This window comes from Nyctereutes procyonoides, unplaced genomic scaffold (genome assembly GCF_905146905.1).
Source record: "Nyctereutes procyonoides isolate TBG_1078 unplaced genomic scaffold, NYPRO_anot_genome, whole genome shotgun sequence".
In the NCBI taxonomy this organism is placed as follows: domain Eukaryota; kingdom Metazoa; phylum Chordata; class Mammalia; order Carnivora; family Canidae; genus Nyctereutes; species Nyctereutes procyonoides.
The window spans coordinates 12,194,328-12,206,519 of NW_026575048.1; the positions used below are offsets into that span (position 1 = coordinate 12,194,328).

The 12,192-nt window shown below is 49.3% G+C and overlaps 1 protein-coding gene across 2 annotated transcripts in view; it reads right to left on the reverse strand.

The window, feature by feature from the left end:
* CYRIA (CYFIP related Rac1 interactor A) overlaps positions 1-7,359 on the reverse strand; it is a 100,057-nt gene extending 92,698 nt beyond the window's left edge. The window contains exon 1 of one of the 2 annotated variants that reach the window (XM_055327512.1): positions 7,253-7,359. The gene's annotated coding sequence lies outside the window, so the exon portion shown is untranslated. The remainder of the gene's footprint in view (positions 1-7,252) is intronic. The other variant, XM_055327513.1, reaches the window with a different exon arrangement.
* Between the last annotated feature and the right edge of the window lie 4,833 nt (positions 7,360-12,192).

Here is a 12,192-nt window from a genome sequence, read left to right on the forward strand (position 1 = left end):
CCTACTGGAAGCAGCAAAAACTTTTCAAATTTTTTTCAAGGAGCAGGCCAAAAAAAAAAAAAAAAAGAAAAAAAAGGAGACTGACATATGTTAATTTATCCTTTACAATATCCCTGAGACACAAATATTATTAACTTCAGCTCATAAATTACAAACCTTACTTAGCAAGCCTAAGGAATTTGCCAGTCCTGGGGAAGAGCCAGGATTTCAACCCAGGTTTGTTTGCTTCCAGGTGAACGCTCGCCCTGGAGCCCTGGGATATTCTCCCAAAATGTCTAGATGCATATTTCACCTCTAGACATCTCGAAGAGTTATGGCCCAGTTGTAGCTTTGGCGAAGCTGAATTCTCATCCCAGCCTTGGAAAAGCCTCTGATGTTTGTTGGTTCCCAATCTATCTGTCTCTTTCTCTTGACTTCGGTTTTTGCAAAATAGAGGAAGTGGACCAAAGGTGTTGTTCTAGTTTCGAGGACATGGCAAGTCTGTCGTTCTGTAAGCTGAGACCACAGTTCTCTTGCATTCCCATGACCTCCAGCTGTCTCAGGCAGAGGCCTGAAAAATAAGTTCTACACAGCCTGCCTCAATTGGGTGGGCTCCACGGCTCAGCAAGGCCATATGCCGCACACACCAGAGGCTCAGCTCGTGACTGCTGGATGGCATTCTCGGATGAAGTGGCTAAGCAAAGGACACCCTCCAAGGACGTCAGTCCAATGCAGAGATACTGCTCACAGGGAAGCACTGAAATATACAGCTAGACTTTGTTTTCTTCTTCTTCTTGGTTTTTTATTTTTTATTTTTTATTTTTTTTTTTCAGTTTCAAGGTATGGAGGCACATCTAGCCCTCTGAGATGAGGATTTTACCCAAGATGCATGCTTATTAATTAATTCCATGCTCCTCTCATACTTAAGGCTCTCATCTCTCATGTGGGTGGTAGAGAGAGACCAGGCTTTGCAGACACACAGATGTGGCTTCAGGCACCAGCCCGCAACCTTCCAAAAGGCGGTGACATTATGAGAGTTCTTGAATACCTCAGCATTTCAGGTTCCCCATCCAGAAGGGGGATATCTCTCTCAAAAGTTTGTCAGAAGATGGCTAAAAGTGATCCTAGATGCTCATGATTCCTGCCAATAATAACTTACATGGCTCAGGGGGTGCTGTGGCCCATGTTTTACCGAGAGGACCAGAGACTCAGACAGATGGGAATTTGCTCATCTCCCAGCCACAGCACGCTGCCACCCTACTCTAGGAGTCTGGGGCCCGGTCCCATGGTTGCCACTGGGAGGGCCTGTGTTCCGTTGTCAATGGGAAAGACAGAACCAGATGGGGTGTTGAGGAAGCTGTGTGTCTGTCATTGTTCCTCACGATCCTAAAACGACTGTGCATTTTCATTGGTTCTAAAGCCTGGGAATCATCAAACCACACTACTTTTTTTTTTCTTTTTTAAAGGACATTAACTTAAAACAATTGTAGTAACCAAGGCATCTGTGAAGCCAAGCCCTCCACAGCCATGTCAGCAGAGACCCTGGAAAGTGGGAGGAAGCTGGTGACCCTGCTCCTGGCCTCTGCTGAGCTCCAGCCTCCCTTTTGTCTCTCCCTGTTGTCATTGGCCTTGACTTGCACTCATTTATCTGATGCTCAATCAGAATGTGGAAAAAAAAAAAAAAAAAGAACATGGTTCCCTTTCTGGAAAAGAGAAAGATGTTTCTCTGCTCTTGGAGAGGATCATTTGAAAACACCCTTGGCTCTCCCCATCTCTAGCTCTGCCTCGGCAGTGCTGCTGGCTGAGGTTGCCAGGTTTGCTTCTTCCCCTGTCACTCAGGAAAAGGAGCCCACGGGTGTATTAGAATCATCAGGTTAGATGCCAAAGGGCCCTTTTAAATGATCAAATCCAACCCGCCCGTTTCAACAACACAGAAACCGACCCAGGCAGTGAGGGGCAAAGCTGAGAGCCATGCCTGGGTCATCGGCTGTCCAGGCCACACGCTTTCCCTCCTCTCCCTGCAACATGTAATTCAGGTGCTCTGCAAATGACACCGTAATAACGCGTATTGCGTTGCAGGAGGAGTCAAAACAATCACATTTCCCTCTTTCTCTGGCACACGGCACTCCGTATGACAAATGCCAAGCTCCACTTAGGTATGCGTCTCCTCCTCTGCCTCCCCTGGAATGACAGCCAGCTGCAGGCAGGGATGATGCCATGTTGATTGATCACTATATCCTTCCTAGGGCAGCACAGGGCAAGAATCTACCCCATACGTATTTGTTAAATGAATGAATGAATGATCTCGTTTTTACGCTTGATACATCATAAAACTGCAATTAAAGTCTTCGGGGGCATAGCATTTCCCCAGTTTCATTTTAAAGATCTAATTATCTACACCATACAGAATTTTTATTAGAAAGTGAAGTCATTAAATAAGCAGACACCAAACTCAGGCCCTGAGATAATTTGCAAATAGAGGCACATGTGTCTGCAGCGCTAAGCTGGGCCTCGTAAGCACACTGCTGGTGAACAGGGCACCCATTTTTAGCACTCGGATTCACTGGGACAACGGGTTCTCAAACCGGGGAAATCAGGCATCTAAATTACCCGAGAAAGGTTAGTAGTGGGCAATTCTACAATCGCTTTTCAAAATCTCCATCTTCCTCGACATGGGTTATAATGACAGCTTGAATCGAAATCACCCTCACATTTGAAAGCCACCCACCCACATTTTCTGACCTTGCTGCTTCTGTCCGTATATCCCTGGGATGCACCTGTCATGCTCTCCATTCATACATTTGGTCACAAAATCAGTTCAATTTATTTCAGTGATAACCCAACAATCTGTTCCTGTGAAAAGGAAGCTACTTCCAGCATCATCAAACATTTTCTCTTAACTCAGACATATCAGACTCCTCTTCCATTCATCACTTCTAGGAATGAAGCCTTGGCCAACTGCACAAAGCTTCGTTAATGCTGCGCTGAGAGCAAAACCCTAATAAAGTCTCTAAATATTTACTATGAGTCTAAGTTACTGACCAGTTCCACCCCCATTAAAATCCGCTCTACTTCTCCAAACATGATTATTTTACGTCACTGACACACCAGCCAAGGAAATGACAAGATTGTATACCGTGGCAGAAAGAGCAAGCAGGGCCCAGTTTTAAATTCTGGCCCTGTCACTTCCTAGCTAATGGGCTCTCTGCAAGTTACCTTGCTTTTCCTGGTTTCCTTAGCTGGGAAAAGGGAATGATAAGACTAATGTCACAGAGTGACTTGGTGATGACTTGAGCAAAATGTATATATCTATATATAGTAACTTTAAAAAAAGGAAGCTAAACATGCCCAGAACGAAGAGTTTGAAGCATTCATTTTTTTCAAGTATTCTGTGACGAAGGAGCCGAGAATATACAATGGTGAAAGGACAGCCTCTTCCACAAATGGTGTTGGGTTAAACTGGATGCCTCCACCACTAAAAGAACGTAACTGGACCACCCTACAGGAAAATGAACTTCAAATGGATCAAAACCTTGAAAGTAAGGCCCCAAACCATAAATATCCTAGAACATACAGGTGATAAGCTCCCTAACACAGGTCTCGGCAGGGAATTTTTTGGATCTGACACCAAAATCAAAGGCAACAAAGCAACAATAAGCATGCAGGGCTCAGTCAAATTAAAGGATTCTCGCAGGTAGTAACATATTCTTGAAACTCAGGGTATTTGGGGGCCATTTCAAGTTTGTTCCCCTTTGAGAAAACAAAAATGTTGGTGATTTGCCTAGAGTTGCCGTGAGATGGAGGATAGCCTACCCGGTGAGAGATAACTTGAAGACTAACCAGCAGATGAGGAAGCTGAGCATGGGCAATTTTTAAACTTCCCACATAATGAAGGGATCTCCGAAGGCCTGAGGTAGTCCAAAGAGCAACTGCCACCATTCTAAGAGGACCCAGAGACCCAGCTACTGAGGACTCTTTCCTCATCAATGAAACTAAGTAACAGCAAGTCTACCGTGAAGTGGGCACCATACCAGACCTCAGAAAGACATATGATCGTTTACTTTCTAGAAGGTATCAGCATTGCCATTTTACAGGTACAAAAACTGAGGCTTGGAGCAGTTAGAGGATCCTTCAGGATCCTACAGCTGGGACACAGCAGCAGCAAAGTCTGGATTCCTAGCCAACTCCACAATCCACTTCTTTCCCGTCACCCTGCTGCCATGTCAGGTGATTTGTGCAGCCTCTGAGAAAGGAGTTTAGCCAGGATGAAAGAGGAACCAGAGGATACTTGGGTCGACAAGTCAAAACTCAGCATGGAAGGCCTGGCTCTCTGCCACAGGCCTCACTGTTCCTGCTCACCCACTGAGTGAGGGGCTCCATGGCAATACCCCCCTTCATTGTGAGGGCTGAAGAGCTCCCCAAATGGGCAGGGGTAAGACAGCTATACCGTAGCCACCAAGCACAGGCTGCCCAATTCAACCTTCGTGGGTGACCTAGTCAAGTTGTCGGGGGCCCCATATCCCCTTGACTTTCCCCTCATCGCACCACCTCTCTGACTGTATCATAAGGATCTCTTTCTACATCTATGTTCTTTGAAAATAGGAATAACAGACAGTGTTTTAAGTCCCCAGTCCCAGAAATGGCATTCGGTACAGAGTAGATGCTCAATGAATGTCAAGTGCGTGAAATGAAGAGAATTCAACATTAAGGCTGGACAAGAGGACTTTAGACCATGGCTCCAACCCGGAGATTTCATGCCTTAATGATTCCTAGATCAGTTTTCCATCTCTGGGCAGTTTAGGGTCTCCTCAACATCAAGATTTCCCAACCAGATGAGGACATTAGGGGTGTTTAAGGCGGTTAATCATTCAAAGCCCTCCCTACAGGCTCCTGTGTGCCATCCTCCAGGAACAAGCAAACATGGCCATTGAAACAGACACTGTTAATCCCATTTTAAAGACTAAGATGAGGCCCACAGGTGTGAGCTGACTGCCCCAGGGCCAACAGTCGACAATGAGGCTGCTGATTCCCTAGTCTTTTCATGGGACCATAATGCCCCTTCAGCTCATGATTAACAAGCCTGGAGCATAGATTGGCAAAGGGAAGGGAGAAAGTGGGTGGCTGGAAAAGAGGAGAATGTGCAAGAAAGGGAAAATAAAAGGCAAGAGAGGTGAGCAGCTTCTCTGGAGACTGTGGCTGACAGCTGACAGTCGGTGACCCTACGGCCCTGGCAAACTCTGAACTCCTCACTCAGGGCTGCCTGGGGTGGGGGTTCATTTGGCTCTCAGTTCCCTGACTCAACCAGTTGCATCTAGGCCCCATGAGCAAAAGAAAACTGAATGCTTCTTGATGCTGAGTAAAAAAACAGGAAGTCACAAGTGGCTTGACTCTCCTCTCAACTTGGGTCTCCAGAAGTTGGGGCAGGCAACTCCCTGGCAGCTCGCCCCCGTGGGAGTCTGTGGCATCCTCAGAACACGGGGTTCAGGGGGCTCTGCCGTCCTGGGAGGAGCCAGACCAGGCACCCCACAGGGTGGGAAGTCAGGGAGACGGGCCTTTGGGGGTCAGCTCCATCACTGTTCTGAGCAAACACTGAGCGCTGACTATGTGTTCAAACCTGTGTGACCCGAGGGTAATAGCTCACTTGGAGCTGAGTTTTGTCATCTGCAAAGTGGGGACAGCCCCTGCTGCAGAGGGTGTCATGCACGTCAGTGAGCTCCTCCTCTACACACGGATTCTATTCTCAGCACCGAGGCCACACGCTACCCACCGGGTGCCTGAGATGGGGGCGCTGCTGCCCGCTTCCCAGGGCTGCAGGCAGGAGGCAGCGTGGGCAGGACTGTCCCCACCCCTCTCCCCTCACCGGAGCCCGGGGCCCGAGGGAGGTGAACCTCTGCCAGCCCCCAGCCTGGGCCCAGTGCCCATGTTTATGACTGTTTATTTCAGGGCAAGTAGAAAGGAGAAATTAGAGCCATAAAAGACAGGACAACAGACCAATAAAAACCAGCTCCCAGAAGAGTCAGAAGGAGGAAGAGAGGCAAAACTGTCACCATAGCAACACAAGACAGTCAGAAGCACGCAGGGAAAACAGCCCCTGCTCTGCCTCTCTCCTCTCAGCAAAGCAAGCCTGGGACCCCATTCGGAGCTCCCTGAAAGCCATGGACCCCCTCTAAAGCCCTAGGCCCCAGGCTGACCTGGCTAGCAGTGCCCCCCTCTGCTGGCCCGCATGTAGCATAGGTCCCAGCCTTTCATGAACCCAGCCCAGCTTGCTGTGCCCTGGGGACTCTGCGCTATGCAGATGGCCCAGGCCCTATCCAGAGGGATGATGATGGTGATGGCGAAAGCCAGGAAAAGTTTCCAACAGAGTAAGACAGGAGGGCCACAGAACTGTGGGGGCGACCAAGGCCCAAAACACCTGCCCCAGTACTCTGCCCTGGAGTCCCTGGGGAGCAGGCAAGGAAACAAGGACATGGATGAGGACACCAGGCCCAGAATGGTGGCCCTGTCAGTGCCGGACCCTGCAGGCCCAACATAGTGGCTGGGAGTTGTTCTGAGGATCTGGGAGTGGGGTCAGCAAATTCCTCTGGGGGTCTTAAAGGACAAAGATCTCTTGGTTCTGGCCCCTGGGGACACTGGCCACCAACTCAGGACAGGTTGGAGAAGAATCCAGCGACCCACGAGCTCATGCTGACAGAGGCTTCTTGGTCCTTCAGCTGGCAGGCAAGACAGGTGTCTCCACCAAAGAGCATGGCTGGCCTGGGACCAGCCTTTTGGGAAGTGGGTCAAATTGTTCCCAAAGCGCAGGATCTGTCTGTAAAGTCCCTTTTGCCAGGCTGGGATTTTGAGGAGGAGGAAGGTGCTAAGGCCAGGAGGCCTGGGTCCTAGGCACAGCGGTGCGCTGGCTGGCCAAGAACATCCGGGGCAGGTGGCAGCAGAGGGTCCAGGTGCGCAGGCACTGGGGAGGGGCGGGGGTCACCCTCGCCGCTGGGCCCCTGGCGCTGGGAGGGGGAAGCAGAGGGTTGGGGCGTCCTGGAAGAACGGCTCTGGAGCCGGAGGTGCCTGGCGGGGGTGGCGGCACCGAGCGGCCGAGGGGTGAGGGGGCGATCAGGAGGCAGTCCCGGGGGCCGGGCACCGCGCGCACAGGCGGACATCGGGACGGCGACCGCAGGACACGGGCTGAGGCACTGGGTGCTCCGCGCTCCTCCCAGCCTCCCTCCCAGCGCTGGCCCCGCGCCCCCCACCCCGCGCCCCCCACCCCGCGCCCCGCCGCGCTCACCCGGGGTCGCCGCCGCCCTGCTCGGCCGCGCGTCCGCCGCCGCTGCCCCAGCCGCCGCCGCCGTGGACGCCTCTCCCGCGGCCGCCGCAGCCTGCGAGACGGCCCCGGAGCCCCGCCCCGGCCCGCCCCGCCCCGGCCCGCCCCCAGCCCGGCCCCGGCCCCGCCCCGGCCCGGCCCGCCCCGCCCCCGCCCGGCCGCACGCGCGCGCCGCGCCCCCTCTGCGCCCCCTCTGCGCCCCCTCTGCGCCCCCTCTGCGCCCCGGAGCCGGTGCCCGCCGCCCCCACGCTCCCGCGCCGCGGCCCTTCTCTCCGCCTCGGCCTCCGAGGGGGAGCGGGGACCAGCGCTGGCCGCCTCTACACGCCGAAGTCCATCATTCCCACTATTCTCTCCCAGAAACCCCGAGAAAGGCCCCGCGGCCAGTCCCGGGGGCGCAGCCCACCCGCAGCCCACGCGGCCGCGCTCCCACCTCACTTTGGGCTCGGAAGCCGCGGATCCCTCCCCGCCCCCCCGCGGATCCCTCCCCGCCCCCCGCGGATCCCTCCCCGCCTCCCGGCCCTTCGCGTTCAGAGCCCCAGCCCCGGGGGCTGCAGTTCCCCGGGGGCCCACCAGAAGTCTTGCAAATGCTCCCTCCCTAAGGAGTAAGCCTGCAAAAACACTTTCAAAAAATTCTTGTGATGCAAGGGGGGGTACGTAGGGGATTACAGTGTCATTGTCACCATCATTGTTTTAAAACATCTGCCGTGGAGGCTTTCTGCATTAGAGAGAGAGATTCAGGAAACCCGAGGGGTGCGCGGTGCCAAACAGGTTGTGAGTCAGAGCTCCTCTTGGGGGGCGGGGGGGGGCGCCTTCTCCTGCTTCCTTTCCCAGTCATTCAGCCGGGGCATCATGAAACATTGATTAAACCCCAACAATGGGCCTAGCCCTGTAGTGGGGGCCAGGTCGGTTTCAGGGGGTGCGTGGGTTGGGAGCACAAGTGTCCTGGTCCCGGAGTGTGGCGAGCTTCCGGAGACTTGGATCAACTCCATCTCCTTTCCGAGTTCCAGTGTCCCCCATGCCTAAGATCGTGATGCCATCCTAGCCTCCTTCGGACCCTGGAAAGCTTCTGGGAGCTGCCTAGCTCGGCTCCTGCTCTGGGTTTTGGTAAGAATTCAGGTAAGGCTCAGGAGGGCACAGTTTAGTTAGAATGAAATAGTCTCCCAGTTGGAAGTGTCTTTAGAATGAACACTTTCCCCTTCCTCTTTTGGGGTCAAGGCCCCTCATGTCCGGCCCAGCTCGTGTTGTCGATCCCTGTAAAGATAATCCGTTTTATCATTGGGTGACTCTATTAGAAGAGGCTTCTGACTGCACCCCACCACCACCACCATACACACACACACACACACACACACCAAAACTTCTGGCATATTCTCTCTACCTTGGACCTGGCCAGGCTCTGGAAAGGACAAAGGTGAACCAGCCACAGAAGCCATTCACCCCATAAAGCACTATCATTTCATACCACGGGAATGCTCCTGACTTTACACCTGTCTGTCTCTAATCATAATATAGTTTGGGTTGGAGAAGAGACTACTTGATGTTTGAGATTTCATTCCACATACTTAAAAGATGGCTTCTGTTTCAGTAAAATTGAGGGATACCTGTGTAGCATTGCCTAGCCCATTGTGAAATAATAGGGTCTCTAATTATCAGTGTGGAATTTAATAATTAAGTGTTTCCTAAGACACAATAATCAGATGAAATAGTCTTTCAACTTCATTAGTAATACTAATAACAGGTTTAGAGGTTACTATAATAAAGATATAGTGAAATTAAAATAAACTTTCATTTCTTTATATTACAATTCTCTTAATACCTACACAACTAATCTAAAATACTATTTTATTCCAACAAACAAAACCCTTCAATAACTAAACATTTTACAACAACTTAATAATTAAATAAAAACTATCAAATCCTTATTCAATATAAAAAGATATTAACACTTCCAATTTATTATCTTTAACTCCTTAATCTTTTTAAACATCCCTTCTTCCTCCTATTAAAATATTACAAATCTTATATTATTGCTCCTTCAAAAATAATAATTTTTACAATTTAATCTCATTTATATCAAATCTTTATCTAATAAAATAAAGCTTCCATTTACCTTCTACTATATATCCTATAACTTTTATTCATTTTTTAATTTAATTGCTATCTTCTTTTCTCCCACTTTTTTTTTTTCCCCCCCCTTTTTTTTTTTTTTTATTTTTGGGGGGGTGGTTCACACACACCCTCTGGGGGGGGGGGGGGGGGGGGGGGGGGGGGGGGGGGGCGGGGCGGCTGAGAGTGAAGAACCAGAGCAGCAGCCGGAGAAGGCTGCTCTTGACCTTGGGAGTTTCAGGGAACTGGGTGACCTTGACTGGAGTGTCAGTTGAAGTGTGCTTGGGGATTGGGATTGAAAAAAAGAAAAGGCACCAGGGACAATGGTCAGGTGAAAAATGCCATCATCCCCCGGGCGGGGGGGGGGGGGGGGGGCTGGGTTCTGTGGGCTGCTCCCCATGGACCAGGTTCTACTCTTTCACATTTGAAAACACATTCTCTAAAGCATCCGCAGTGCTGAGAACAATACTTGGCACAAATTTGGTGCCGGCTGATATTTACGGAATGAATGGCAGGGTCATGAAAGATGAGCATCCTCTCTGGAGACAAAGCCACAAGGGCTGATCCCACTTGAGGCTCCTTTACTACCCACGGAGACCCATTCTAGGGCTGTTAGAGCATTCCCTCTAAATTCCTGAACAAATTAGATTTTTCTTTCTCGGAGTAACCTCCCTTGTTCCCCCAAAAGATCATTTCTGCTGCTGAGCCTTTGCTTCTCTGTACACCTAGGAGGACTTCCTCTCCCATTAAAGACCACTTGGTCTGATGCTCATGATGTCTGGGGGCAGTGGTGACACCATGTGCTCATGCTTCTTTACTCTGAATTCCTATGAAACTAACAATCTGAGCCACTTACGCCTCTGATTCGTCACGTACCCAAGTTTCTTGAAGACAAGGACCTTTTCTGGGACACGCATAAAACTTCCACTTGATGTGAAATCAAAGCTGGGCATAAATCCTGATCCTGCCACTCACTGGCTGTGTGAACTTAAGTTACTCAAGCCTTTGGAGTTTTGGTTTTCTCTTCTATAAAATGGAAGTAATAAAACCTACCTCCGAAGGTTGATGTGAAGGCTAACGTAAACGGCTTTGCAGCTATCAAGGAAAGAGTAACTGTGTGCGTGCGCATGTGTGTGTGTGTGTGTGTGTTGTCTCCAAGTGCCTTGAGTCATGCTGGCCATATAGTAAGTGTTCATCACAGATGAGCTGGTTAGTGGATTGATTCATAGAAGAGGGCTTGAAGTGGAGGCTGAATGATTCCATGTCCCAAAACCCTGTGGTTCTCTCTGCTTGCTACTCTATAGGAAGGACACTTTTATTTTATTTTATTTTATTTTATTTTATTTTATTTTATTATTTTATTTTATTTATTTTATTTTTTTATTTATTTTATTTTATTTTAATCTAACTATCTATCTATCTACTTATCTACCTACCTATTTAGAGAATGTGAGTGGGCGGAGGGGCAGAGGGAGACAGAGAGAAAGAATCCCAAGCAGACTCCCTGCTGAGCACAGAGCCCCTCTTGGGGGTCCATCCCATGACCTGAGATCATGACCTGAGCCAAAATCAAGAATCAGATGCTCAACTGACTGAGCCACCCAGGCACCCCAGGAATCTTTATTTTTTTCCTCCCGGTTTACTTTCCTCCAGCAGGAATTACACAGCACTTGCTTTCCCTCCGGCGTTACTATAATGGCTTCCAAAGGTGGGGGATGTTCTTGCCAATTACGGGCCAGGGTTCCTTTATGTAACTAGGGGTTTCTACGGAAACATGGCCCAGGCTTCAGAGGGAGCATAATAGATTTGATTATGAATATTGAGCCAATTTTCACAGCTGACATACCGCACACTTCCTTATTGCAAAAAAAATCACAGTCCAAACTATGTAGAGAAACTTGGTAATGCCTGCAAGTTGTGCATGTGGCTGAATTGGAGCCTGTGACTTAAAATATCTGACTTTAATCACTTTTTTTTTTTTCAATCACTGAGCATCTCAGGCTCTTTCAGGCCTCCCTTGCTTTGCATATGGTTCCAATCTGCATCGAATGACCTTCCATCCTGGTACATTCATTGAATTTCTATTCAGTATTTTTTTTTTTAAATCCCAGCTTATAAGCAACCCCTCTATAATGCCTCCTTCAGCTCTCCTGGGTGGACTCCGTGGTTCTTGCTTGTGTGCTACCATAGTTTTGCGTTCACCCCTTTGTCAACACATTCCCCAGGCTGTGTCTTACCTGTGTCTCTGTTTAAAATGCCTTATTTAATGTGCACTATATATGGTTTGATTCATTAACATTGAACTCACAGCCAACAGCATTTTAACTCATGCTTAAACAAAGCTTGTCTAACACGCGTTTTCTCCGTAAGACCCATCACCCTTTTGTACACGTCGGAGCACTGGACAGCACTATGCTTGGGGCCATTTTAAACCCATAATCACCAACATACAGTACAAAAATAGGAAAAACCTTGCACGAAGTAGACCATAGAAAAGGTACTTGTTCACAGTATGAGAGCTGAAAAAAGAAGACAGTTTTGCCTTGGTTGACCTAGGCTAAGAAGGTGCGTTGGCAACTTGAGTTTCTCACTGCTTGGTGCTCATTGGGAAATAATACATTAAGAAAGCACCCAGAGTATTGATTTCGAGGTTACAAGTACATTTTGATGAGTGGGCATATTCATAAAAGCAATATCTGCAAATAATGAACATAAACTATATGTGCCTCCCGCCTAGACTTATGAACTCTTTGAAGCCAGCATCTGTGTTTTATTGCACTTTGTATCTTTCCAGGACC